General features: G+C 45.3%; 36 non-coding genes across 36 annotated transcripts; all 36 read right to left on the bottom strand.

Moving 5' to 3' along the window:
• Positions 1–257: 257 nt before the first annotated feature.
• On the bottom strand, positions 258–329 carry trnaw-cca. Its single transcript has one exon. It is a non-coding gene; the product is annotated as a tRNA-Trp (tRNA).
• A 606-nt stretch (positions 330–935) lies between these two features.
• On the bottom strand, positions 936–1,007 carry trnaw-cca. The gene has a single exon. It is a non-coding gene; the product is annotated as a tRNA-Trp (tRNA).
• Positions 1,008–1,612: 605 nt separating this feature from the next.
• trnaw-cca lies at positions 1,613–1,684 on the bottom strand. The gene has a single exon. It is a non-coding gene; the product is annotated as a tRNA-Trp (tRNA).
• Positions 1,685–2,289: 605 nt separating this feature from the next.
• Positions 2,290–2,361, bottom strand: trnaw-cca. The gene has a single exon. It is a non-coding gene; the product is annotated as a tRNA-Trp (tRNA).
• Positions 2,362–2,964: 603 nt separating this feature from the next.
• On the bottom strand, positions 2,965–3,036 carry trnaw-cca. The gene has a single exon. It is a non-coding gene; the product is annotated as a tRNA-Trp (tRNA).
• A 604-nt stretch (positions 3,037–3,640) lies between these two features.
• trnaw-cca lies at positions 3,641–3,712 on the bottom strand. The gene has a single exon. It is a non-coding gene; the product is annotated as a tRNA-Trp (tRNA).
• Positions 3,713–4,315: 603 nt separating this feature from the next.
• On the bottom strand, positions 4,316–4,387 carry trnaw-cca. Its single transcript has one exon. It is a non-coding gene; the product is annotated as a tRNA-Trp (tRNA).
• Positions 4,388–4,990: 603 nt separating this feature from the next.
• Positions 4,991–5,062, bottom strand: trnaw-cca. Its single transcript has one exon. It is a non-coding gene; the product is annotated as a tRNA-Trp (tRNA).
• A 605-nt stretch (positions 5,063–5,667) lies between these two features.
• trnaw-cca lies at positions 5,668–5,739 on the bottom strand. Its single transcript has one exon. It is a non-coding gene; the product is annotated as a tRNA-Trp (tRNA).
• A 605-nt stretch (positions 5,740–6,344) lies between these two features.
• On the bottom strand, positions 6,345–6,416 carry trnaw-cca. The gene has a single exon. It is a non-coding gene; the product is annotated as a tRNA-Trp (tRNA).
• Positions 6,417–7,020: 604 nt separating this feature from the next.
• On the bottom strand, positions 7,021–7,092 carry trnaw-cca. The gene has a single exon. It is a non-coding gene; the product is annotated as a tRNA-Trp (tRNA).
• Positions 7,093–7,698: 606 nt separating this feature from the next.
• On the bottom strand, positions 7,699–7,770 carry trnaw-cca. Its single transcript has one exon. It is a non-coding gene; the product is annotated as a tRNA-Trp (tRNA).
• Positions 7,771–8,381: 611 nt separating this feature from the next.
• Positions 8,382–8,453, bottom strand: trnaw-cca. The gene has a single exon. It is a non-coding gene; the product is annotated as a tRNA-Trp (tRNA).
• Positions 8,454–9,057: 604 nt separating this feature from the next.
• trnaw-cca lies at positions 9,058–9,129 on the bottom strand. Its single transcript has one exon. It is a non-coding gene; the product is annotated as a tRNA-Trp (tRNA).
• Positions 9,130–9,718: 589 nt separating this feature from the next.
• Positions 9,719–9,790, bottom strand: trnaw-cca. Its single transcript has one exon. It is a non-coding gene; the product is annotated as a tRNA-Trp (tRNA).
• Positions 9,791–10,398: 608 nt separating this feature from the next.
• trnaw-cca lies at positions 10,399–10,470 on the bottom strand. Its single transcript has one exon. It is a non-coding gene; the product is annotated as a tRNA-Trp (tRNA).
• Positions 10,471–11,078: 608 nt separating this feature from the next.
• On the bottom strand, positions 11,079–11,150 carry trnaw-cca. Its single transcript has one exon. It is a non-coding gene; the product is annotated as a tRNA-Trp (tRNA).
• Positions 11,151–11,752: 602 nt separating this feature from the next.
• On the bottom strand, positions 11,753–11,824 carry trnaw-cca. Its single transcript has one exon. It is a non-coding gene; the product is annotated as a tRNA-Trp (tRNA).
• A 610-nt stretch (positions 11,825–12,434) lies between these two features.
• Positions 12,435–12,506, bottom strand: trnaw-cca. Its single transcript has one exon. It is a non-coding gene; the product is annotated as a tRNA-Trp (tRNA).
• Positions 12,507–13,111: 605 nt separating this feature from the next.
• On the bottom strand, positions 13,112–13,183 carry trnaw-cca. The gene has a single exon. It is a non-coding gene; the product is annotated as a tRNA-Trp (tRNA).
• Positions 13,184–13,785: 602 nt separating this feature from the next.
• Positions 13,786–13,857, bottom strand: trnaw-cca. Its single transcript has one exon. It is a non-coding gene; the product is annotated as a tRNA-Trp (tRNA).
• A 608-nt stretch (positions 13,858–14,465) lies between these two features.
• On the bottom strand, positions 14,466–14,537 carry trnaw-cca. The gene has a single exon. It is a non-coding gene; the product is annotated as a tRNA-Trp (tRNA).
• A 604-nt stretch (positions 14,538–15,141) lies between these two features.
• Positions 15,142–15,213, bottom strand: trnaw-cca. Its single transcript has one exon. It is a non-coding gene; the product is annotated as a tRNA-Trp (tRNA).
• Positions 15,214–15,798: 585 nt separating this feature from the next.
• trnaw-cca lies at positions 15,799–15,870 on the bottom strand. Its single transcript has one exon. It is a non-coding gene; the product is annotated as a tRNA-Trp (tRNA).
• Positions 15,871–16,474: 604 nt separating this feature from the next.
• Positions 16,475–16,546, bottom strand: trnaw-cca. The gene has a single exon. It is a non-coding gene; the product is annotated as a tRNA-Trp (tRNA).
• A 607-nt stretch (positions 16,547–17,153) lies between these two features.
• On the bottom strand, positions 17,154–17,225 carry trnaw-cca. Its single transcript has one exon. It is a non-coding gene; the product is annotated as a tRNA-Trp (tRNA).
• A 608-nt stretch (positions 17,226–17,833) lies between these two features.
• trnaw-cca lies at positions 17,834–17,905 on the bottom strand. The gene has a single exon. It is a non-coding gene; the product is annotated as a tRNA-Trp (tRNA).
• Positions 17,906–18,513: 608 nt separating this feature from the next.
• trnaw-cca lies at positions 18,514–18,585 on the bottom strand. The gene has a single exon. It is a non-coding gene; the product is annotated as a tRNA-Trp (tRNA).
• Positions 18,586–19,190: 605 nt separating this feature from the next.
• On the bottom strand, positions 19,191–19,262 carry trnaw-cca. The gene has a single exon. It is a non-coding gene; the product is annotated as a tRNA-Trp (tRNA).
• A 606-nt stretch (positions 19,263–19,868) lies between these two features.
• Positions 19,869–19,940, bottom strand: trnaw-cca. Its single transcript has one exon. It is a non-coding gene; the product is annotated as a tRNA-Trp (tRNA).
• A 605-nt stretch (positions 19,941–20,545) lies between these two features.
• Positions 20,546–20,617, bottom strand: trnaw-cca. The gene has a single exon. It is a non-coding gene; the product is annotated as a tRNA-Trp (tRNA).
• Positions 20,618–21,223: 606 nt separating this feature from the next.
• Positions 21,224–21,295, bottom strand: trnaw-cca. The gene has a single exon. It is a non-coding gene; the product is annotated as a tRNA-Trp (tRNA).
• Positions 21,296–23,256: 1,961 nt separating this feature from the next.
• trnaw-cca lies at positions 23,257–23,328 on the bottom strand. The gene has a single exon. It is a non-coding gene; the product is annotated as a tRNA-Trp (tRNA).
• Positions 23,329–23,932: 604 nt separating this feature from the next.
• Positions 23,933–24,004, bottom strand: trnaw-cca. The gene has a single exon. It is a non-coding gene; the product is annotated as a tRNA-Trp (tRNA).
• A 607-nt stretch (positions 24,005–24,611) lies between these two features.
• Positions 24,612–24,683, bottom strand: trnaw-cca. The gene has a single exon. It is a non-coding gene; the product is annotated as a tRNA-Trp (tRNA).
• Positions 24,684–25,298: 615 nt separating this feature from the next.
• Positions 25,299–25,370, bottom strand: trnaw-cca. The gene has a single exon. It is a non-coding gene; the product is annotated as a tRNA-Trp (tRNA).
• Positions 25,371–25,483: the final 113 nt, after the last annotated feature.

Raw genomic sequence — 25,483 nt, 5'->3', positions numbered from 1 at the left:
TATCTCAGTCGGCAGAGTGTCAGACTTTTAATCTGAATCTACTGGTTTAACCTCCCAGTTTGGATGACCGATTTAAGTCTGGCATGCACACAGCATTCTCTGACTAAGGGATTTGCTGTCTGCGAGGCTTTTGCAAGAGAGAATTATCCTCTAAAGCTGCTTTGGTTTGGCTGTTATTAAGCGAGAATTGTACAGTAATTCCAAATTGGTCATTGACTTTGCTGTGTGATGAGGGCAGATTGCATGCACAAAATCCTTGACCCCGACGTGATTTGAACACGCAACCTTCTGATCTGGAGTCAGACGCGCTACTGTTGCGCCACGAGGTCTTTACTTTTTTAATATACTGGCGGGTAGGCATTGTTCATATTTCATTGACTGGCAGATCTGGAATGGAGGCCTGGTTCTGTAGGGAAATGTAACTTCTGACGAATTCCCCTCATCAGACTGTGCCGCCGCCCAGCAGGTTAGTTGTATGACAATATGCAAAAATTTAGAGCCCGGATAGGTCAGTCTGCAAAGCATCAGACTTTTAATCTGAGGGTCCAGTGTTCAAGTCCCTGTTTGGGTGTTGCTTGGACATGTACCATCCTTTAAGAGGCATTCTTTCTATCCAGGCATTTTCTGTGACTTTCCTGGACATGTTCACCAGTTGAAAATACATTCACATGCCTCAGATATCTCAGTCGGCAGAGTGTCAGACTTTTAATCTGAATCTACTGGTTTAACCTCCCAGTTTGGATGACCGATATAAGTCTGGCATGCACACAGCATCCTCTGACTAAGGGATTTGCTGTCTGCGAGTCTTTTGCAAGAGAGAATTATCCTCTAAAGCTGCTTTGGTTTGGCTGTTATTAAGCGAGAATTGTACAGTAATTCCAAATTGGTCATTGACTTCGCTGTGTGATGAGGGCAGTTTGCATGCACAAAATCCTTGACCCCGACGTGATTTGAACACGCAACCTTCTGATCTGGAGTCAGACGCGCTACCGTTGCGCCACGAGGTCTTTACTTTTTCAATATACTGGCGGGTAGGCATTGTTCATATTTCATTGACTGGCAGATCTGGAATGGAGGCCTGGTTCTCTAGGGGAAATGTAACTTCTGACGAATTCCCCTCATCAGACTGTGCCGCCGCCCAGCAGGTTAGTTGTATGACAATATGCAAATGTAGAGCCCGGATAGGTCAGTCTGCAAAGCATCAGACTTTTAATCTGAGGGTCCAGTGTTCAAGTCCCTGTTTGGGTGTTGCTTGGACATGTACCATCCTTTAAGAGGCATTCTTTCTATCCAGGCATTTTCTGTGACTTTCCTGGACATGTTCACCAGTTGAAAATATATTCACAGGCCTCAGATATCTCAGTCGGCAGAGTGTCAGACTTTTAATCTGAATCTACTGGTTTAACCTCCCAGTTTGGATGACCGATTTAAGTCTGGCATGCACACAGCATCCTCTGACTAAGGGATTTGCTGTCTGCGAGGCTTTTGCAAGAGAGAATTATCCTCTAAAGCTGCTTTGGTTTGAATGTTATTAAGCGAGAATTGTACAGTAATTCCAAATTGGTCATTGACTTCGCTGTGTGATGAGGGCAGTTTGCATGCACAAAATCCTTGACCCCGACGTGATTTGAACACGCAACCTTCTGATCTGGAGTCAGACGCGCTATCGTTGCGCCACGAGGTCTTTATTTTTTTAATATACTGGCGGGTAGGCATTGTTCATATTTCATTGACTGGCAGATCTGGAATGGAGGCCTGGTTCTCTAGGGAAATGTAACTTCTGACGATGCCCCCTCATCAGACTGTGCCGCCGCCCAGCAGGTTAGTTGTATGACAATATGCAAATTTAGAGCCCGGATAGGTCAGTCTGCAAAGCATCAGACTTTTAATCTGAGGGTCCAGTGTTCAAGTCCCTGTTTGGGTGTTGCTTGGACATGTACCAACCTTTAAGAGGCATTCTTTCTATCCAGGCATTTTCTGTGACTTTCCTGGACTATGTTCACCAGTTGAAAATACATTCACAGGCCTCAGATATCTCAGTCGGCAGAGTGTCAGACTTTTAATCTGAATCTACTGGTTTAACCTCCCAGTTTGGATGACCGATATAAGTCTGGCATGCACACAGCATCCTCTGACTAAGGGATTTGCTGTCTGCGAGTCTTTTGCAAGAGAGAATTATCCTCTAAAGCTGCTTTGGTTTGGCTGTTATTAAGCGAGAATTGTACAGTAATTCCAAATTGGTCATTGACTTCGCTGTGTGATGAGGGCAGTTTGCATGCACAAAATCCATGAACCCGACGTGATTTGAACACGCAACCTTCTGATCTGGAGTCAGACGCGCTACCGTTGCGCCACGAGGTCTTTACTTTTTAATATACTGGCGGGTAGGCATTGTTCATATTTCATTGACTGGCAGATCTGGAATGGAGGCCTGGTTCTCTAGGGAAATGTAACTTCTGACGAATTCCCCTCATCAGACTGTGCCGCCGCCCAGCAGGTTAGTTGTATGGCAATATGCAAATGTAGAGCCCGGATAGGTCAGTCTGCAAAGCATCAGACTTTTAATCTGAGGGTCCAGTGTTCAAGTCCCTGTTTGGGTGTTGCTTGGACATGTACCATCCTTTAAGAGGCATTCTTTCTATCCAGGCATTTTCTGTGACTTTCCTGGACATGTTCACCAGTTGAAAATACATTCACAGGCCTCAGATATCTCAGTCGGCAGAGTGTCAGACTTTTAATCTGAATCTACTGGTTTAACCTCCCAGTTTGGATGACCGATTTAAGTCTGGCATGCACACAGCATCCTCTGACTAAGGGATTTGCTGTCTGCGAGGCTTTTGCAAGAGAGAATTATCCTCTAAAGCTGCTTTGGTTTGGCTGTTATTAAGCGAGAATTGTACAGTAATTCCAAATTGGTCATTGACTTCGCTGTGTGATGAGGGCAGATTGCATGCACAAAATCCTTGACCCCGACGTGATTTGAACACGCAACCTTCTGATCTGGAGTCAGACGCGCTATCGTTGCGCCACGAGGTCTTTATTTTTTTAATATACTGGCGGGTAGGCATTGTTCATATTTCATTGACGGGCAGATCTGGAATGGAGGCCTGGTTCTCTAGGGAAATGTAACTTCTGACGATGCCCCCTCATCAGACTGTGCCGCCGCCCAGCAGGTTAGTTGTATGACAATATGCAAATTTAGAGCCCGGATAGGTCAGTCTGCAAAGCATCAGACTTTTAATCTGAGGGTCCAGTGTTCAAGTCCCTGTTTGGGTGTTGCTTGGACATGTACCATCCTTTAAGAGGCATTCTTTCTATCCAGGCATTTTCTGTGACTTTCCTGGACATGTTCACCAGTTGAAAATACATTCACAGGCCTCAGATATCTCAGTCGGCAGAGTGTCAGACTTTTAATCTGAATCTACTGGTTTAACCTCCCAGTTTGGATGACCGATATAAGTCTGGCATGCACACAGCATCCTCTGACTAAGGGATTTGCTGTCTGCGAGGCTTTTGCAAGAGAGAATTATCCTCTAAAGCTGCTTTGGTTTGGCTGTTATTAAGCGAGAATTGTACAGTAATTCCAAATTGGTCATTGACTTCGCTGTGTGATGAGGGCAGTTTGCATGCACAAAATCCTTGACCCCGACGTGATTTGAACACGCAACCTTCTGATCTGGAGTCAGACGCGCTATCGTTGCGCCACGAGGTCTTTATCTTTTTAATATACTGGCGGGTAGGCATTGTTCATATTTCATTGACGGGCAGATCTGGAATGGAGGCCTGGTTCTCTAGGGAAATGTAACTTCTGACGATGCCCCTCATCAGACTGTGCCGCCGCCCAGCAGGTTAGTTGTATGACAATATGCAAATGTAGAGCCCGGATAGGTCAGTCTGCAAAGCATCAGACTTTTAATCTGAGGGTCCAGTGTTCAAGTCCCTGTTTGGGTGTTGCTTGGACATGTACCAACCTTTAAGAGGCATTCTTTCTATCCAGGCATTTTCTGTGACTTTCCTGGACATGTTCACCAGTTGAAAATATATTCACAGGCCTCAGATATCTCAGTCGGCAGAGTGTCAGACTTTTAATCTGAATCTACTGGTTTAACCTCCCAGTTTGGATGACCGATATAAGTCTGGCATGCACACAGCATCCTCTGACTAAGGGATTTGCTGTCTGCGAGGCTTTTGCAAGAGAGAATTATCCTCTAAAGCTGCTTTGGTTTGGCTGTTATTAAGCGAGAATTGTACAGTAATTCCAAATTGGTCATTGACTTCGCTGTGTGATGAGGGCAGTTTGCATGCACAAAATCCATGACCCCGACGTGATTTGAACACGCAACCTTCTGATCTGGAGTCAGACGCGCTACCGTTGCGCCACGAGGTCTTTACTTTTTAATATACTGGCGGGTAGGCATTGTTCATATTTCATTGACTGGCAGATCTGGAATGGAGGCCTGGTTCTCTAGGGAAATGTAACTTCTGACGAATTCCCCTCATCAGACTGTGCCGCCGCCCAGCAGGTTAGTTGTATGGCAATATGCAAATGTAGAGCCCGGATAGGTCAGTCTGCAAAGCATCAGACTTTTAATCTGAGGGTCCAGTGTTCAAGTCCCTGTTTGGGTGTTGCTTGGACATGTACCATCCTTTAAGAGGCATTCTTTCTATCCAGGCATTTTCTGTGACTTTCCTGGACATGTTCACCAGTTGAAAATACATTCACAGGCCTCAGATATCTCAGTCGGCAGAGTGTCAGACTTTTAATCTGAATCTACTGGTTTAACCTCCCAGTTTGGATGACCGATATAAGTCTGGCATGCACACAGCATCCTCTGACTAAGGGATTTGCTGTCTGCGAGGATTTTGCAAGAGAGAATTATCCTCTAAAGCTGCTTTGGTTTGGCTGTTATTAAGCGAGAATTGTACAGTAATTCCAAATTGGTCATTGACTTCGCTGTGTGATGAGGGCAGTTTGCATGCACAAAATCCTTCACCCCGACGTGATTTGAACACGCAACCTTCTGATCTGGAGTCAGACGCGCTACCGTTACGCCACGAGGTCTTTACTTTTTTAAATATACTGGCGGGTAGGCATTGTTCATATTTCATTGACTGGCAGATCTGGAATGGAGGCCTGGTTCTCTAGGGAAATGTAACTTCTGACGAATTCCCCTCATCAGACTGTGCCACCGCCCAGCAGGTTAGTTGTATGACAATATGCAAATTTAGAGCCCGGATAGGTCAGTCTGCAAAGCATCAGACTTTTAATCTAAGGGTCCAGTGTTCAAGTCCCTGTTTTGGTGTTGCTTGGACATGTACCATCCTTTAAGAGGCATTCTTTCTATCCAGGCATTTTCTGTGACTTTCCTGGACATGTTCACCAGTTGAAAATACATTCACATGCCTCAGATATCTCAGTCGGCAGAGTGTCAGACTTTTAATCTGAATCTACTGGTTTAACCTCCCAGTTTGGATGACCGATATAAGTCTGGCATGCACACAGCATCCTCTGACTAAGGGATTTGCTGTCTGCGAGGCTTTTGCAAGAGAGAATTATCCTCTAAAGCTGCTTTGGTTTGGCTGTTATTAAGCGAGAATTGTACAGTAATTCCAAATTGGTCATTGACTTCGCTGTGTGATGAGGGCAGTTTGCATGCACAAAATCCATGACCCCGACGTGATTTGAACACGCAACCTTCTGATCTGGAGTCAGACGCGCTACCGTTGCGCCACGAGGTCTTTACTTTTTTAAATATACTGGCGGGTAGGCATTGTTCATATTTCATTGACTGGCAGATCTGGAATGGAGGCCTGGTTCTCTAGGGAAATGTAACTTCTGACGAATTCCCCTCATCAGACTGTGCCGCCGCCCAGCAGGTTAGTTGTATGACAATATGCAAATGTAGAGCCCGGATAGGTCAGTCTGCAAAGCATCAGACTTTTAATCTGAGGGTCCAGTGTTCAAGTCCCTGTTTGGGTGTTGCTTGGACATGTACCATCCTTTAAGAGGCATTCTTTCTATCCAGGCATTTTCTGTGACTTTCCTGGACATGTTCACCAGTTGAAAATACATTCACATGCCTCAGATATCTCAGTCGGCAGAGTGTCAGACTTTTAATCTGAATCTACTGGTTTAACCTCCCAGTTTGGATGACCGATATAAGTCTGGCATGCACACAGCATCCTCTGACTAAGGGATTTGCTGTCTGCGAGGCTTTTGCAAGAGAGAATTATCCTCTAAAGCTGCTTTGGTTTGGCTGTTATTAAGCGAGAATTGTACAGTAATTCCAAATTGGTCATTGACTTCGCTGTGTGATGAGGGCAGTTTGCATGCACAAAATCCATGACCCCGACGTGATTTGAACACGCAACCTTCTGATCTGGAGTCAGACGCGCTATCGTTGCGCCACGAGGTCTTTATTTTTTTAATATACTGGCGGGTAGGCATTGTTCATATTTCATTGACTGGCAGATCTGGAATGGAGGCCTGGTTCTCTAGGGAAATGTAACTTCTGACGATGCCCCCTCATCAGACTGTGCCGCCGCCCAGCAGGTTAGTTGTATGGCAATATGCAAATTTAGAGCCCGGATAGGTCAGTCTGCAAAGCATCAGACTTTTAATCTGAGGGTCCAGTGTTCAAGTCCCTGTTTGGGTGTTGCTTGGACATGTACCATCCTTTAAGAGGCATTCTTTCTATCCAGGCATTTTCTGTGACTTTCCTGGACATGTTCACCAGTTGAAAATATATTCACAGGCCTCAGATATCTCAGTCGGCAGAGTGTCAGACTTTTAATCTGAATCTACTGGTTTAACCTCCCAGTTTGGATGACCGATATAAGTCTGGCATGCACACAGCATCCTCTGACTAAGGGATTTGCTGTCTGCGAGGCTTTTGCAAGAGAGAATTATCCTCTAAAGCTGCTTTGGTTTGGCTGTTATTAAGCGAGAATTGTACAGTAATTCCAAATTGGTCATTGACTTCGCTGTGTGATGAGGGCAGTTTGCATGCACAAAATCCATGACCCCGACGTGATTTGAACACGCAACCTTCTGATCTGGAGTCAGACGCGCTACCGTTGCGCCACGAGGTCTTTACTTTTTAATATACTGGCGGGTAGGCATTGTTCATATTTCATTGACTGGCAGATCTGGAATGGAGGCCTGGTTCTCTAGGGAAATGTAACTTCTGACGAATTCCCCTCATCAGACTGTGCCGCCGCCCAGCAGGTTAGTTGTATGACAATATGCAAATGTAGAGCCCGGATAGGTCAGTCTGCAAAGCATCAGACTTTTAATCTGAGGGTCCAGTGTTCAAGTCCCTGTTTGGGTGTTGCTTGGACATGTACCATCCTTTAAGAGGCATTCTTTCTATCCAGGCATTTTCTGTGACTTTCCTGGACTGTATGTTCACCAGTTGAAAATACATTCACAGGCCTCAGATATCTCAGTCGGCAGAGTGTCAGACTTTTAATCTGAATCTACTGGTTTAACCTCCCAGTTTGGATGACCGATATAAGTCTGGCATGCACACAGCATCCTCGGACTAAGGGATTTGCTGTCTGCGAGGCTTTTGCAAGAGAGAATTATCCTCTAAAGCTGCTTTGGTTTGGCTGTTATTAAGCGAGAATTGTACAGTAATTCCAAATTGGTCATTGACTTCGCTGTGTGATGAGGGCAGATTGCATGCACAAAATCCTTGACCCCGACGTGATTTGAACACGCAACCTTCTGATCTGGAGTCAGACGCGCTACCGTTGCGCCACGAGGTCTTTACTTTTTTAATATACTGCCGGGTAGGCATTGTTCATATTTCATTGACTGGCAGATCTGGAATGGAGGCCTGGTTCTCTAGGGAAATGTAACTTCTGACGAATTCCCCTCATCAGACTGTGCCACCGCCCAGCAGGTTAGTTGTATGACAATATGCAAATTTAGAGCCCGGATAGGTCAGTCTGCAAAGCATCAGACTTTTAATCTGAGGGTCCAGTGTTCAAGTCCCTGTTTGGGTGTTGCTTGGACATGTACCATCCTTTAAGAGGCATTCTTTCTATCCAGGCATTTTCTGTGACTTTCCTGGACATAAATAATGTTCACCAGTTGAAAATACATTCACAGGCCTCAGATATCTCAGTCGGCAGAGTGTCAGACTTTCAATCTGAATCTACTGGTTTAACCTCCCAGTTTGGATGACCGATATAAGTCTGCATTGCACACAGCATCCTCTGACTAAGGGATTTGCTGTCTGCGAGGATTTTGCAAGAGAGAATTATCCTCTAAAGCTGCTTTGGTTTGGCTGTTATTAAGCGAGAATTGTACAGTAATTCCAAATTGGTCATTGACTTCGCTGTGTGATGAGGGCAGTTTGCATGCACAAAATCCATGACCCCGACGTGATTTGAACACGCAACCTTCTGATCTGGAGTCAGACGCGCTACCGTTGCGCCACGAGGTCTTTACTTATTTAATATACTGCCGGGTAGGCATTGTTCATATTTCATTGACTGGCAGATCTGGAATGGAGGCCTGGTTCTCTAGGGAAATGTAACTTCTGACGATGCCCCCTCATCAGACTGTGCCGCCGCCCAGCAGGTTAGTTGTATGACAATATGCAAATTTAGAGCCCGGATAGGTCAGTCTGCAAAGCATCAGACTTTTAATCTGAGGGTCCAGTGTTCAAGTCCCTGTTTGGGTGTTGCTTGGACATGTACCATCCTTTAAGAGGCATTTTTTCTATCCAGTCATTTTCTGTGACTTTCCTGGACATGTTCACCAGTTGAAAATACATTCACAGGCCTCAGATATCTCAGTCGGCAGAGTGTCAGACTTTCAATCTGAATCTACTGGTTTAACCTCCCAGTTTGGATGACCGATATAAGTCTGCATTGCACACAGCATCCTCTGACTAAGGGATTTGCTGTCTGCGAGGATTTTGCAAGAGAGAATTATCCTCTAAAGCTGCTTTGGTTTGGCTGTTATTAAGCGAGAATTGTACAGTAATTCCAAATTGGTCATTGACTTCGCTGTGTGATGAGGGCAGTTTGCATGCACAAAATCCATGACCCCGACGTGATTTGAACACGCAACCTTCTGATCTGGAGTCAGACGCGCTACCGTTGCGCCACGAGGTCTTTACTTTTTAATATACTGGCGGGTAGGCATTGTTCATATTTCATTGACTGGCAGATCTGGAATGGAGGCCTGGTTCTGTAGGGAAATGTAACTTCTGACGAATTCCCCTCATCAGACTGTGCCGCCGCCCAGCAGGTTAGTTGTATGGCAATATGCAAATTTAGAGCCCGGATAGGTCAGTCTGCAAAGCATCAGACTTTTAATCTGAGGGTCGTCCCTGGGTGTTGCTTGGACATGTACCATCCTTTAAGAGGCATTCTTTCTATCCAGGCATTTTCTGTGACTTTCCTGGACATGTTCACCAGTTGAAAATACATTCACATGCCTCAGATATCTCAGTCGGCAGAGTGTCAGACTTTTAATCTGAATCTACTGGTTTAACCTCCCAGTTTGGATGACCGATATAAGTCTGGCATGCACACAGCATCCTCTGACTAAGGGATTTGCTGTCTGCGAGGCTTTTGCAAGAGAGAATTATCCTCTAAAGCTGCTTTGGTTTGGCTGTTATTAAGCGAGAATTGTACAGTAATTCCAAATTGGTCATTGACTTCGCTGTGTGATGAGGGCAGTTTGCATGCACAAAATCCATGACCCCGACGTGATTTGAACACGCAACCTTCTGATCTGGAGTCAGACGCGCTATCGTTGCGCCACGAGGTCTTTATTTTTTTTAATATACTGGCGGGTAGGCATTGTTCATATTTCATTGACTGGCAGATCTGGAATGGAGGCCTGGTTCTCTAGGGAAATGTAACTTCTGACGAATTTCCCCTCATCAGACTGTGCCGCCGCCCAGCAGGTTAGTTGTATGGCAATATGCAAATGTAGAGCCCGGATAGGTCAGTCTGCAAAGCATCAGACTTTTAATCTGAGGGTCCAGTGTTCAAGTCCCTGTTTGGGTGTTGCTTGGACATGTACCATCCTTTAAGAGGCATTCTTTCTATCCAGGCATTTTCTGTGACTTTCCTGGACTTATGTTCACCAGTTGAAAATATATTCACAGGCCTCAGATATCTCAGTCGGCAGAGTGTCAGACTTTTAATCTGAATCTACTGGTTTAACCTCCCAGTTTGGATGACCGATTTAAGTCTGGCATGCACACAGCATTCTCTGACTAAGGGATTTGCTGTCTGCGAGGCTTTTGCAAGAGAGAATTATCCTCTAAAGCTGCTTTGGTTTGGCTGTTATTAAGCGAGAATTGTACAGTAATTCCAAATTGGTCATTGACTTCGCTGTGTGATGAGGGCAGTTTGCATGCACAAAATCCTTGACCCCGACGTGATTTGAACACGCAACCTTCTGATCTGGAGTCAGACGCGCTATCGTTGCGCCACGAGGTCTTTATTTTTTTTTATATACTGGCGGGTAGGCATTGTTCATATTTCATTGACTGGCAGATCTGGAATGGAGGCCTGGTTCTCTAGGGAAATGTAACTTCTGACGAATTCCCCTCATCAGACTGTGCCGCCGCCCAGCAGGTTAGTTGTATGGCAATATGCAAATGTAGAGCCCGGATAGGTCAGTCTGCAAAGCATCAGACTTTTAATCTGAGGGTCCAGTGTTCAAGTCCCTGTTTGGGTGTTGCTTGGACATGTACCATCCTTTAAGAGGCATTCTTTCTATCCAGGCATTTTCTGTGACTTTCCTGGACAGTATGTTCACCAGTTGAAAATATATTCACAGGCCTCAGATATCTCAGTCGGCAGAGTGTCAGACTTTTAATCTGAATCTACTGGTTTAACCTCCCAGTTTGGATGACCGATATAAGTCTGGCATGCACACAGCATTCTCTGACTAAGGGATTTGCTGTCTGCGAGGCTTTTGCAAGAGAGAATTATCCTCTAAAGCTGCTTTGGTTTGGCTGTTATTAAGCGAGAATTGTACAGTAATTCCAAATTGGTCATTGACTTCGCTGTGTGATGAGGGCAGTTTGCATGCACAAAATCCATGACCCCGACGTGATTTGAACACGCAACCTTCTGATCTGGAGTCAGACGCGCTACCGTTGCGCCACGAGGTCTTTACTTTTTTAATATACTGGCGGGTAGGCATTGTTCATATTTCATTGACTGGCAGATCTGGAATGGAGGCCTGGTTCTCTAGGGAAATGTAACTTCTGACGAATTCCCCTCATCAGACTGTGCCGCCGCCCAGCAGGTTAGTTGTATGGCAATATGCAAATGTAGAGCCCGGATAGGTCAGTCTGCAAAGCATCAGACTTTTAATCTGAGGGTCCATGTCAAGTCCCTGTTTGGGTGTTGCTTGGACATGTACCATCCTTTAAGAGGCATTCTTTCTATCCAGGCATTTTCTGTGACTTTCCTGGACATGTTCACCAGTTGAAAATACATTCACAGGCCTCAGATATCTCAGTCGGCAGAGTGTCAGACTTTTAATCTGAATCTACTGGTTTAACCTCCCAGTTTGGATGACCGATATAAGTCTGGCATGCACACAGCATCCTCTGACTAAGGGATTTGCTGTCTGCGAGGCTTTTGCAAGAGAGAATTATCCTCTAAAGCTGCTTTGGTTTGGCTGTTATTAAGCGAGAATTGTACAGTAATTCCAAATTGGTCATTGACTTCGCTGTGTGATGAGGGCAGATTGCATGCACAAAATCCATGACCCCGACGTGATTTGAACACGCAACCTTCTGATCTGGAGTCAGACGCGCTATCGTTGCGCCACGAGGTCTTTACTTTTTTAATATACTGGCGGGTAGGCATTGTTCATATTTCATTGACTGGCAGATCTGGAATGGAGGCCTGGTTCTCTAGGGAAATGTAACTTCTGACGAATTCCCCTCATCAGACTGTGCCGCCGCCCAGCAGGTTAGTTGTATGGCAATATGCAAATGTAGAGCCCGGATAGGTCAGTCTGCAAAGCATCAGACTTTTAATCTGAGGGTCCAGTGTTCAAGTCCCTGTTTGGGTGTTGCTTGGACATGTACCATCCTTTAAGAGGCATTCTTTCTATCCAGGCATTTTCTGTGACTTTCCTGGACTTATTAATGTTCACCAGTTGAAAATACATTCACAGGCCTCAGATATCTCAGTCGGCAGAGTGTCAGACTTTTAATCTGAATCTACTGGTTTAACCTCCCAGTTTGGATGACCGATATAAGTCTGGCATGCACACAGCATCCTCTGACTAAGGGATTTGCTGTCTGCGAGGCTTTTGCAAGAGAGAATTATCCTCTAAAGCTGCTTTGGTTTGGCTGTTATTAAGCGAGAATTGTACAGTAATTCCAAATTGGTCATTGACTTCGCTGTGTGATGAGGGCAGATTGCATGCACAAAATCCTTGACCCCGACGTGATTTGAACACGCAACCTTCTGATCTGGAGTCAGACGCGCTATCGTTGCGCCACGAGGTCTTTATTTTTTTTAATATACTGGCGGGTAGGCATTGTTCATATTTCATTGACTGGCAGATCTGGAATGGAGGCCTGGTTCTCTAGGGAAATGTAACTTCTGACGATGCCCCCTCATCAGACTGTGCCGCCGCCCAGCAGGTTAGTTGTATGACAATATGCAAATTTAGAGCCCGGATAGGTCAGTCTGCAAAGCATCAGACTTTTAATCTGAGGGTCCAGTGTTCAAGTCCCTGTTTGGGTGTTGCTTGGACATGTACCATCCTTTAAGAGGCATTCTTTCTATCCAGGCATTTTCTGTGACTTTCCTGGACATGTTCACCAGTTGAAAATACATTCACAGGCCTCAGATATCTCAGTCGGCAGAGTGTCAGACTTTTAATCTGAATCTACTGGTTTAACCTCCCAGTTTGGATGACCGATATAAGTCTGGCATGCACACAGCATCCTCTGACTAAGGGATTTGCTGTCTGCGAGGCTTTTGCAAGAGAGAATTATCCTCTAAAGCTGCTTTGGTTTGGCTGTTATTAAGCGAGAATTGTACAGTAATTCCAAATTGGTCATTGACTTCGCTGTGTGATGAGGGCAGTTTGCATGCACAAAATCCATGACCCCGACGTGATTTGAACACGCAACCTTCTGATCTGGAGTCAGACGCGCTACCGTTGCGCCACGAGGTCTTTACTTTTTAATATACTGGCGGGTAGGCATTGTTCATATTTCATTGACTGGCAGATCTGGAATGGAGGCCTGGTTCTCTAGGGAAATGTAACTTCTGACGAATTCCCCTCATCAGACTGTGCCGCCGCCCAGCAGGTTAGTTGTATGGCAATATGCAAATTTAGAGCCCGGATAGGTCAGTCTGCAAAGCATCAGACTTTTAATCTGAGGGTCCAGTGTCAAGTCCCTGTTTGGGTGTTGCTTGGACATGTACCATCCTTTAAGAGGCATTCTTTCTATCCAGGCATTTTCTGTGACTTTCCTGGACTATGTTCACCAGTTGAAAATACATTCACAGGCCTCAGATATCTCAGTCGGCAGAGTGTCAGACTTTTAATCTGAATCTACTGGTTTAACCTCCCAGTTTGGATGACCGATATAAGTCTGGCATGCACACAGCATTCTCTGACTAAGGGATTTGCTGTCTGCGAGGCTTTTGCAAGAGAGAATTATCCTCTAAAGCTGCTTTGGTTTGGCTGTTATTAAGCGAGAATTGTACAGTAATTCCAAATTGGTCATTGACTTTGCTGTGTGATGAGGGCAGTTGCATGCACAAAATCCTTGACCCCGATGTGATTTGAACACGCAACCTTCTGATCTGGAGTCAGACGCGCTACCGTTGCGCCACGAGGTCTTTACTTTTTTAATATACTGGCGGGTAGGCATTGTTCATATTTCATTGACTGGCAGATCTGGAATGGAGGCCTGGTTCTCTAGGGAAATGTAACTTCTGACGAATTCCCCTCATCAGACTGTGCCGCCGCCCAGCAGGTTAGTTGTATGACAATATGCAAATTTAGAGCCCGGATAGGTCAGTCTGCAAAGCATCAGACTTTTAATCTGAGGGTCCAGTGTTCAAGTCCCTGTTTGGGTGTTGCTTGGACATGTACCATCCTTTAAGAGGCATTCTTTCTATCCAGGCATTTTCTGTGACTTTCCTGGACTGAAATGTTCACCAGTTGAAAATACATTCACAGGCCTCAGATATCTCAGTCGGCAGAGTGTCAGACTTTCAATCTGAATCTACTGGTTTAACCTCCCAGTTTGGATGACCGATATAAGTCTGGCATGCACACAGCATCCTCTGACTAAGGGATTTGCTGTCTGCGAGGATTTTGCAAGAGAGAATTATCCTCTAAAGCTGCTTTGGTTTGGCTGTTATTAAGCGAGAATTGTACAGTAATTCCAAATTGGTCATTGACTTCGCTGTGTGATGAGGGCAGTTTGCATGCACAAAATCCTTGACCCCGAGGTGATTTGAACACGCAACCTTCTGATCTGGAGTCAGACGCGCTATCGTTGCGCCACGAGGTCTTTACTTTTTTTAATATACTGGCGGGTAGGCATTGTTCATATTTCATTGACTGGCAGATCTGGAATGGAGGCCTGGTTCTCTAGGGAAATGTAACTTCTGACGATGCCCCCTCATCAGACTGTGCCGCCGCCCAGCAGGTTAGTTGTATGACAATATGCAAATTTAGAGCCCGGATAGGTCAGTCTGCAAAGCATCAGACTTTTAATCTGAGGGTCCAGTGTTCAAGTCCCTGTTTGGGTGTTGCTTGGACATGTACCATCCTTTAAGAGGCATTCTTTCTATCCAGGCATTTTCTGTGACTTTCCTGGACAATGTTCACCAGTTGAAAATACATTCACAGGCCTCAGATATCTCAGTCGGCAGAGTGTCAGACTTTAATCTGAATCTACTGGTTTAACCTCCCAGTTTGGATGACCGATATAAGTCTGCATGCACACAGCATCCTCTGACTAAGGGATTTGCTGTCTGCGAGGCTTTTGCAAGAGAGAATTATCCTCTAAAGCTGCTTTGGTTTGGCTGTTATTAAGCGAGAATTGTACAGTAATTCCAAATTGGTCATTGACTTCGCTGTGTGATGAGGGCAGTTTGCATGCACAAAATCCATGACCCCGACGTGATTTGAACACGCAACCTTCTGATCTGGAGTCAGACGCGCTATCGTTGCGCCACGAGGTCTTTACTTTTTTAATATACTGGCGGGTAGGCATTGTTCATATTTCATTGACTGGCAGATCTGGAATGGAGGCCTGGTTCTCTAGGGAAATGTAACTTCTGACGAATTCCCCTCATCAGACTGTGCCGCCGCCCAGCAGGTTAGTTGTATGGCAATATGCAAATTTAGAGCCCGGATAGGTCAGTCTGCAAAGCATCAGACTTTTAATCTGAGGGTCTGGGTGTTGCTTGGACATGTACCATCCTTTAAGAGGCATTATTTCTATCCAGGCATTTTCTGTGACTTTCCTGGACATGTTCACCAGTTGAAAATATATTCACAGGCCTCAGATATCTCAGTCGGCAGAGTGTCAGACTTTTAATCTGAATCTACTGGTTTAACCTCCCAGTTTGGATGACCGATATAAGTCTGGCATGCACACAGCATCCTCTGACTAAGGGATTTGCTGTCTGCGAGGCTTTTGCAAGAGAGAATTATCCTCTAAAGCTGCTTTGGTTTGGCTGTTATTAAGCGAGAATTGTACAGTAATTCCAAATTGGTCATTGACTTCGCTGTGTGATGAGGGCAGATTGCATGCACAAAATCCATGACCCAGACGTGATTTGAACACGCAACCTTCTGATCTGGAGTCAGACGCGCTATCGTTGCGCCACGAGGTCTTTACTTTTTTAATATACTGGCGGGTAGGCATTGTTCATATTTCATTGACTGGCAGATCTGGAATGGAGGCCTGGTTCTGTAGGGAAATGTAACTTCTGACGAATTCCCCTCATCAGACTGTGCCGCCGCCCAGCAGGTTAGTTGTATGGCAATATGCAAATGTAGAGCCCGGATAGGTCAGTCTGCAAAGCATCAGACTTTTAATCTGAGGGTCCAGTGTTCAAGTCCCTGTTTGGGTGTTGCTTGGACATGTACCATCCTTTAAGAGGCATTCTTTCTATCCAGGCATTTTCTGTGACTTTCCTGGACATGTTCACCAGTTGAAAATATATTCACAGGCCTCAGATATCTCAGTCGGCAGAGTGTCAGACTTTTAATCTGAATCTACTGGTTTAACCTCCCAGTTTGGATGACCGATATAAGTCTGGCATGCACACAGCATCCTCTGACTAAGGGATTTGCTGTCTGCGAGGCTTTTGCAAGAGAGAATTATCCTCTAAAGCTGCTTTGGTTTGGCTGTTATTAAGCGAGAATTGTACAGTAATTCCAAATTGGTCATTGACTTCGCTGTGTGATGAGGGCAGTTTGCATGCACAAAATCCATGACCCCGACGTGATTTGAACACGCAACCTTCTGATCTGGAGTCAGACGCGCTATCGTTGCGCCACGAGGTCTTTATTTTTTTAATATACTGGCGGGTAGGCATTGTTCATATTTCATTGACTGGCAGATCTGGAATGGAGGCCTGGTTCTCTAGGGAAATGTAACTTCTGACGAATTGCCCCCTCATCAGACTGTGCCGCCGCCCAGCAGGTTAGTTGTATGACAATATGCAAATTTAGAGCCCGGATAGGTCAGTCTGCAAAGCATCAGACTTTTAATCTGAGGGTCCAGTGTTCAAGTCCCTGTTTGGGTGTTGCTTGGACATGTACCATCCTTTAAGAGGCATTCTTTCTATCCAGGCATTTTCTGTGACTTTCCTGGACTATGTTCACCAGTTGAAAATATATTCACAGGCCTCAGATATCTCAGTCGGCAGAGTGTCAGACTTTTAATCTGAATCTACTGGTTTAACCTCCCAGTTTGGATGACCGATATAAGTCTGGCATGCACACAGCATCCTCTGACTAAGGGATTTGCTGTCTGCGAGGCTTTTGCAAGAGAGAATTATCCTCTAAAGCTGCTTTGGTTTGGCTGTTATTAAGCGAGAATTGTACAGTAATTCCAAATTGGTCATTGACTTCGCTGTGTGATGAGGGCAGTTTGCATGCACAAAATCCATGACCCCGACGTGATTTGAACACGCAACCTTCTGATCTGGAGTCAGACGCGCTACCGTTGCGCCACGAGGTCTTTACTTTTTAATATACTGGCGGGTAGGCATTGTTCATATTTCATTGACTGGCAGATCTGGAATGGAGGCCTGGTTCTCTAGGGAAATGTAACTTCTGACGAATTCCCCTCATCAGACTGTGCCGCCGCCCAGCAGGTTAGTTGTATGGCAATATGCAAATTTAGAGCCCGGATAGGTCAGTCTGCAAAGCATCAGACTTTTAATCTGAGGGTCCAGTGTTCAAGTCCCTGTTTGGGTGTTGCTTGGACATGTACCATCCTTTAAGAGGCATTCTTTCTATCCAGGCATTTTCTGTGACTTTCCTGGACTTTTAATGTTCACCAGTTGAAAATATATTCACAGGCCTCAGATATCTCAGTCGGCAGAGTGTCAGACTTTTAATCTGAATCTACTGGTTTAACCTCCCAGTTTGGATGACCGATATAAGTCTGGCATGCACACAGCATCCTCTGACTAAGGGATTTGCTGTCTGCGAGGCTTTTGCAAGAGAGAATTATCCTCTAAAGCTGCTTTGGTTTGGCTGTTATTAAGCGAGAATTGTACAGTAATTCCAAATTGGTCATTGACTTCGCTGTGTGATGAGGGCAGATTGCATGCACAAAATCCATGACCCAGACGTGATTTGAACACGCAACCTTCTGATCTGGAGTCAGACGCGCTACCGTTGCGCCACGAGGTCTTTACTTTTTAATATACTGGCGGGTAGGCATTGTTCATATTTCATTGACTGGCAGATCTGGAATGGAGGCCTGGTTCTCTAGGGGAAATGTAACTTCTGACGAATTCCCCTCATCAGACTGTGCCGCCGCCCAGCAGGTTAGTTGTATGACAATATGCAAATTTAGAGCCCGGATAGGTCAGTCTGCAAAGCATCAGACTTTTAATCTGAGGGTCCAGTGTTCAAGTCCCTGTTTGGGTGTTGCTTGGACATGTACCATCCTTTAAGAGGCATTCTTTCTATCCAGGCATTTTCTGTGACTTTCCTGGACATAAATGTTCACCAGTTGAAAATACATTCACAGGCCTCAGATATCTCAGTCGGCAGAGTGTCAGACTTTCAATCTGAATCTACTGGTTTAACCTCCCAGTTTGGATGACCGATATAAGTCTGGCATGCACACAGCATCCTCTGACTAAGGGATTTGCTGTCTGCGAGGCTTTTGCAAGAGAGAATTATCCTCTAAAGCTGCTTTGGTTTGGCTGTTATTAAGCGAGAATTGTACAGTAATTCCAAATTGGTCATTGACTTCGCTGTGTGATGAGGGCAGTTTGCATGCACAAAATCCATGACCCCGACGTGATTTGAACACGCAACCTTCTGATCTGGAGTCAGACGCGCTATCGTTGCGCCACGAGGTCTTTACTTTTTTTAATATACTGGCGGGTAGGCATTGTTCATATTTCATTGACTGGCAGATCTGGAATGGAGGCCTGGTTCTCTAGGGAAATGTAACTTCTGACGATGCCCCCTCATCAGACTGTGCCGCCGCCCAGCAGGTTAGTTGTATGACAATATGCAAATTTAGAGCCCGGATAGGTCAGTCTGCAAAGCATCAGACTTTTAATCTGAGGGTCCAGTGTTCAAGTCCCTGTTTGGGTGTTGCTTGGACATGTACCATCCTTTAAGAGGCATTCTTTCTATCCAGGCATTTTCTGTGACTTTCCTGGACATGTTCACCAGTTGAAAATATATTCACAGGCCTCAGATATCTCAGTCGGCAGAGTGTCAGACTTTTAATCTGAATCTACTGGTTTAACCTCCCAGTTTGGATGACCGATATAAGTCTGGCATGCACACAGCATCCTCTGACTAAGGGATTTGCTGTCTGCGAGGCTTTTGCAAGAGAGAATTATCCTCTAAAGCTGCTTTGGTTTGGCTGTTATTAAGCGAGAATTGTACAGTAATTCCAAATTGGTCATTGACTTCGCTGTGTGATGAGGGCAGTTTGCATGCACAAAATCCATGACCCCGACGTGATTTGAACACGCAACCTTCTGATCTGGAGTCAGACGCGCTACCGTTGCGCCACGAGGTCTTTACTTTTTTAATATACTGGCGGGTAGGCATTGTTCATATTTCATTGACTGGCAGATCTGGAATGGAGGCCTGGTTCTGTAGGGAAATGTAACTTCTGACGAATTCCCCTCATCAGACTGTGCCGCCGCCCAGCAGGTTAGTTGTATGGCAATATGCAAATTTAGAGCCCGGATAGGTCAGTCTGCAAAGCATCAGACTTTTAATCTGAGGGTCCAGTGTAAGTCCCTGTTTGGGTGTTGCTTGGACATGTACCATCCTTTAAGAGGCATTCTTTCTATCCAGGCATTTTCTGTGACTTTCCTGGACTTTTATGTTCACCAGTTGAAAATACATTCACAGGCCTCAGATATCTCAGTCGGCAGAGTGTCAGACTTTTAATCTGAATCTACTGGTTTAACCTCCCAGTTTGGATGACCGATATAAGTCTGGCATGCACACAGCATCCTCTGACTAAGGGATTTGCTGTCTGCGAGGCTTTTGCAAGAGAGAATTATCCTCTAAAGCTGCTTTGGTTTGGCTGTTATTAAGCGAGAATTGTACAGTAATTCCAAATTGGTCATTGACTTCGCTGTGTGATGAGGGCAGTTTGCATGCACAAAATCCATGACCCCGACGTGATTTGAACACGCAACCTTCTGATCTGGAGTCAGACGCGCTACCGTTGCGCCACGAGGTCTTTACTTTTTAATATACTGGCGGGTAGGCATTGTTCATATTTCATTGACTGGCAGATCTGGAATGGAGGCCTGGTTCTCTAGGGAAATGTAACTTCTGACGATGCCCCCTCATCAGACTGTGCCGCCGCCCAGCAGGTTAGTTGTATGGCAATATGCAAATGTAGAGCCCGGATAGGTCAGTCTGCAAAGCATCAGACTTTTCATCTGAGGGTCCAGTGTTCAAGTCCCTGTTTGGGTGTTGCTTGGACATGTACCATCCTTTAAGAGGCATTCTTTCTATCCAGGCATTTTCTGTGACTTTCCTGGACTTATGTTCACCAGTTGAAAATACATTCACAGGCCTCAGATATCTCAGTCGGCAGAGTGTCAGACTTTTAATCTGAATCTACTGGTTTAACCTCCCAGTTTGGATGACCGATATAAGTCTGGCATGCACACAGCATCCTCTGACTAAGGGATTTGCTGTCTGCGAGGCTTTTGCAAGAGAGAATTATCCTCTAAAGCTGCTTTGGTTTGGCTGTTATTAAGCGAGAATTGTACAGTAATTCCAAATTGGTCATTGACTTCGCTGTGTGATGAGGGCAGATTGCATGCACAAAATCCATGACCCCGACGTGATTTGAACACGCAACCTTCTGATCTGGAGTCAGACGCGCTATCGTTGCGCCACGAGGTCTTTACTTTTTTAATATACTGGCGGGTAGGCATTGTTCATATTTCATTGACTGGCAGATCTGGAATGGAGGCCTGGTTCTCTAGGGAAATGTAACTTCTGACGAATTGCCCCCTCATCAGACTGTGCCGCCGCCCAGCAGGTTAGTTGTATGGCAATATGCAAATTTAGAGCCCGGATAGGTCAGTCTGCAAAGCATCAGACTTTTAATCTGAGGGTCCAGTGTTCAAGTCCCTGTTTGGGTGTTGCTTGGACATGTACCATCCTTTAAGAGGCATTCTTTCTATCCAGGCATTTTCTGTGACTTTCCTGGACATGTTCACCAGTTGAAAATATATTCACAGGCCTCAGATATCTCAGTCGGCAGAGTGTCAGACTTTTAATCTGAATCTACTGGTTTAACCTCCCAGTTTGGATGACCGATATAAGTCTGGCATGCACACAGCATCCTCTGACTAAGGGATTTGCTGTCTGCGAGGCTTTTGCAAGAGAGAATTATCCTCTAAAGCTGCTTTGGTTTGGCTGTTATTAAGCGAGAATTGTACAGTAATTCCAAATTGGTCATTGACTTCGCTGTGTGATGAGGGCAGATTGCATGCACAAAATCCATGACCCCGACGTGATTTGAACACGCAACCTTCTGATCTGGAGTCAGACGCGCTATCGTTGCGCCACGAGGTCTTTACTTTTTAATATACTGGCGGGTAGGCATTGTTCATATTTCATTGACTGGCAGATCTGGAATGGAGGCCTGGTTCTCTAGGGAAATGTAACTTCTGACGAATTCCCCTCATCAGACTGTGCCGCCGCCCAGCAGGTTAGTTGTATGGCAATATGCAAATGTAGAGCCCGGATAGGTCAGTCTGCAAAGCATCAGACTTTTAATCTGAGGGTCCAGTGTTCAAGTCCCTGTTTGGGTGTTGCTTGGACATGTACCATCCTTTAAGAGGCATTCTTTCTATCCAGGCATTTTCTGTGACTTTCCTGGACATGTTCACCAGTTGAAAATATATTCACAGGCCTCAGATATCTCAGTCGGCAGAGTGTCAGACTTTTAATCTGAATCTACTGGTTTAACCTCCCAGTTTGGATGACCGATATAAGTCTGGCATGCACACAGCATCCTCTGACTAAGGGATTTGCTGTCTGCGAGGATTTTGCAAGAGAGAATTATCCTCTAAAGCTGCTTTGGTTTGGCTGTTATTAAGCGAGAATTGTACAGTAATTCCAAATTGGTCATTGACTTCGCTGTGTGATGAGGGCAGTTTGCATGCACAAAATCCTTCACCCCGACGTGATTTGAACACGCAACCTTCTGATCTGGAGTCAGACGCGCTACCGTTACGCCAAGAGGTCTTTATCTTTTTTAAATATACTGGCGGGTAGGCATTGTTCATATTTCATTGACTGGCAGATCTGGAATGGAGGCCTGGTTCTCTAGGGAAATGTAACTTCTGACGAATTCCCCTCATCAGACTGTGCCACCGCCCAGCAGGTTAGTTGTATGACAATATGCAAATTTAGAGCCCGGATAGGTCAGTCTGCAAAGCATCAGACTTTTAATCTGAGGGTCCAGTGTTCAAGTCCCTGTTTGGGTGTTGCTTGGACATGTACCATCCTTTAAGAGGCATTCTTTCTATCCAGGCATTTTCTGTGACTTTCCTGGACTGATGTTCACCAGTTGAAAATATATTCACAGGCCTCAGATATCTCAGTCGGCAGAGTGTCAGACTTTTAATCTGAATCTACTGGTTTAACCTCCCAGTTTGGATGACCGATATAAGTCTGGCATGCACACAGCATCCTCTGACTAAGGGATTTGCTGTCTGCGAGGCTTTTGCAAGAGAGAATTATCCTCTAAAGCTGCTTTGGTTTGGCTGTTATTAAGCGAGAATTGTACAGTAATTCCAAATTGGTCATTGACTTCGCTGTGTGATGAGGGCAGATTGCATGCACAAAATCCATGACGCAGACGTGATTTGAACATGCAACCTTCTGATCTGGAGTCAGACGCGCTACCGTTGCGCCACGAGGTCTTTACTTATTAATATACTGGCGGGTAGGCATTGTTCATATTTCATTGACTGGCAGATCTGGAATGGAGGCCTGGTTCTCTAGGGAAATGTAACTTCTGACGATGCCCCCTCATCAGACTGTGCCGCCGCCCAGCAGGTTAGTTGTATGACAATATGCAAATTTAGAGCCCGGATAGGTCAGTCTGCAAAGCATCAGACTTTTAATCTGAGGGTCCAGTGTTCAAGTCCCTGTTTGGGTGTTGCTTGGACATGTACCATCCTTTAAGAGGCATTCTTTCTATCCAGGCATTTTCTGTGACTTTCCTGGACTTTATGTTCACCAGTTGAAAATACATTCACAGGCCTCAGATATCTCAGTCGGCAGAGTGTCAGACTTTTAATCTGAATCTACTGGTTTAACCTCCCAGTTTGGATGACCGATATAAGTCTGGCATGCACACAGCATCCTCTGACTAAGGGATTTGCTGTCTGCGAGGCTTTTGCAAGAGAGAATTATCCTCTAAAGCTGCTTTGGTTTGGCTGTTATTAAGCGAGAATTGTACAGTAATTCCAAATTGGTCATTGACTTCGCTGTGTGATGAGGGCAGTTTGCATGCACAAAATCCATGACCCCGACGTGATTTGAACACGCAACCTTCTGATCTGGAGTCAGACGCGCTATCGTTGCGCCACGAGGTCTTTATTTTTTTAATATACTGGCGGGTAGGCATTGTTCATATTTCATTGACTGGCAGATCTGGAATGGAGGCCTGGTTCTCTAGGGAAATGTAACTTCTGACGAATTCCCCTCATCAGACTGTGCCGCCGCCCAGCAGGTTAGTTGTATGGCAATATGCAAATTTAGAGCCCGGATAGGTCAGTCTGCAAAGCATCAGACTTTTAATCTGAGGGTCCAGTGTTCAAGTCCCTGTTTGGGTGTTGCTTGGACATGTACCATCCTTTAAGAGGCATTCTTTCTATCCAGGCATTTTCTGTGACTTTCCTGGACATGTTCACCAGTTGAAAATACATTCACAGGCCTCAGATATCTCAGTCGGCAGAGTGTCAGACTTTTAATCTGAATCTACTGGTTTAACCTCCCAGTTTGGATGACCGATATAAGTCTGGCATGCACACAGCATCCTCTGACTAAGGGATTTGCTGTCTGCGAGGCTTTTGCAAGAGAGAATTATCCTCTAAAGCTGCTTTGGTTTGGCTGTTATTAAGCAAGAATTGTACAGTAATTCCAAATTGGTCATTGACTTCGCTGTGTGATGAGGGCAGTTTGCATGCACAAAATCCATGACCCCGACGTGATTTGAACACGCAACCTTCTGATCTGGAGTCAGACGCGCTACCGTTGCGCCACGAGGTCTTTACTTTTTTAAATATACTGGCGGGTAGGCATTGTTCATATTTCATTGACTGGCAGATCTGGAATGGAGGCCTGGTTCTGTAGGGAAATGTAACTTCTGACGATGCCCCCTCATCAGACTGTGCCGCCGCCCAGCAGGTTAGTTGTATGACAATATGCAAATTTAGAGCCCGGATAGGTCAGTCTGCAAAGCATCAGACTTTTAATCTGAGGGTCCAGTGTTCAAGTCCCTGTTTGGGTGTTGCTTGGACATGTACCATCCTTTAAGAGGCATTATTTCTATCCAGGCATTTTCTGTGACTTTCCTGGACATGTTCACCAGTTGAAAATATATTCACAGGCCTCAGATATCTCAGTCGGCAGAGTGTCAGACTTTCAATCTGAATCTACTGGTTTAACCTCCCAGTTTGGATGACCGATATAAGTCTGGCATGCACACAGCATCCTCTGACTAAGGGATTTGCTGTCTGCGAGAGGCTTTTGCAAGAGAGAATTATCCTCTAAAGCTGCTTTGGTTTGGCTGTTATTAAGCGAGAATTGTACAGTAATTCCAAATTGGTCATTGACTTCGCTGTGTGATGAGGGCAGTTTGCATGCACAAAATCCATGACCCCGACGTGATTTGAACACGCAACCTTCTGATCTGGAGTCAGACGCGCTATCGTTGCGCCACGAGGTCTTTATTTTTTTAATATACTGGCGGGTAGGCATTGTTCATATTTCATTGACTGGCAGATCTGGAATGGAGGCCTGGTTCTGTAGGGAAATGTAACTTCTGACGAATCCCCTCATCAGACTGTGCCGCCGCCCAGCAGGTTAGTTGTATGGCAATATGCAAATTTAGAGCCCGGATAGGTCAGTCTGCAAAGCATCAGACTTTTAATCTGAGGGTCCAGTGTTCAAGTCCCTGTTTGGGTGTTGCTTGGACATGTACCATCCTTTAAGAGGCATTCTTTCTATCCAGGCATTTTCTGTGACTTTCCTGGACATGTAAATGTAAATGTTCACCAGTTGAAAATACATTCACAGGCCTCAGATATCTCAGTCGGCAGAGTGTCAGACTTTTAATCTGAATCTACTGGTTTAACCTCCCAGTTTGGATGACCGATATAAGTCTGGCATGCACACAGCATCCTCTGACTAAGGGATTTGCTGTCTGCGAGGCTTTTGCAAGAGAGAATTATCCTCTAAAGCTGCTTTGGTTTGGCTGTTATTAAGCGAGAATTGTACAGTAATTCCAAATTGGTCATTGACTTCGCTGTGTGATGAGGGCAGTTTGCATGCACAAAATCCATGACCCCGACGTGATTTGAACACGCAACCTTCTGATCTGGAGTCAGACGCGCTACCGTTGCGCCACGAGGTCTTTACTTTTTTAATATACTGGCGGGTAGGCATTGTTCATATTTCATTGACTGGCAGATCTGGAATGGAGGCCTGGTTCTCTAGGGAAATGTAACTTCTGACGAATCCCCTCAT

The sequence above is a fragment of the Coregonus clupeaformis genome, chromosome 10 (genome assembly GCF_020615455.1).
Source record: "Coregonus clupeaformis isolate EN_2021a chromosome 10, ASM2061545v1, whole genome shotgun sequence".
Lineage (NCBI taxonomy): Eukaryota > Metazoa > Chordata > Actinopteri > Salmoniformes > Salmonidae > Coregonus > Coregonus clupeaformis.
The sequence above is the reverse complement of the archived record's forward strand: the minus strand, read 5'-3'. Positions and strand labels throughout refer to the sequence as shown.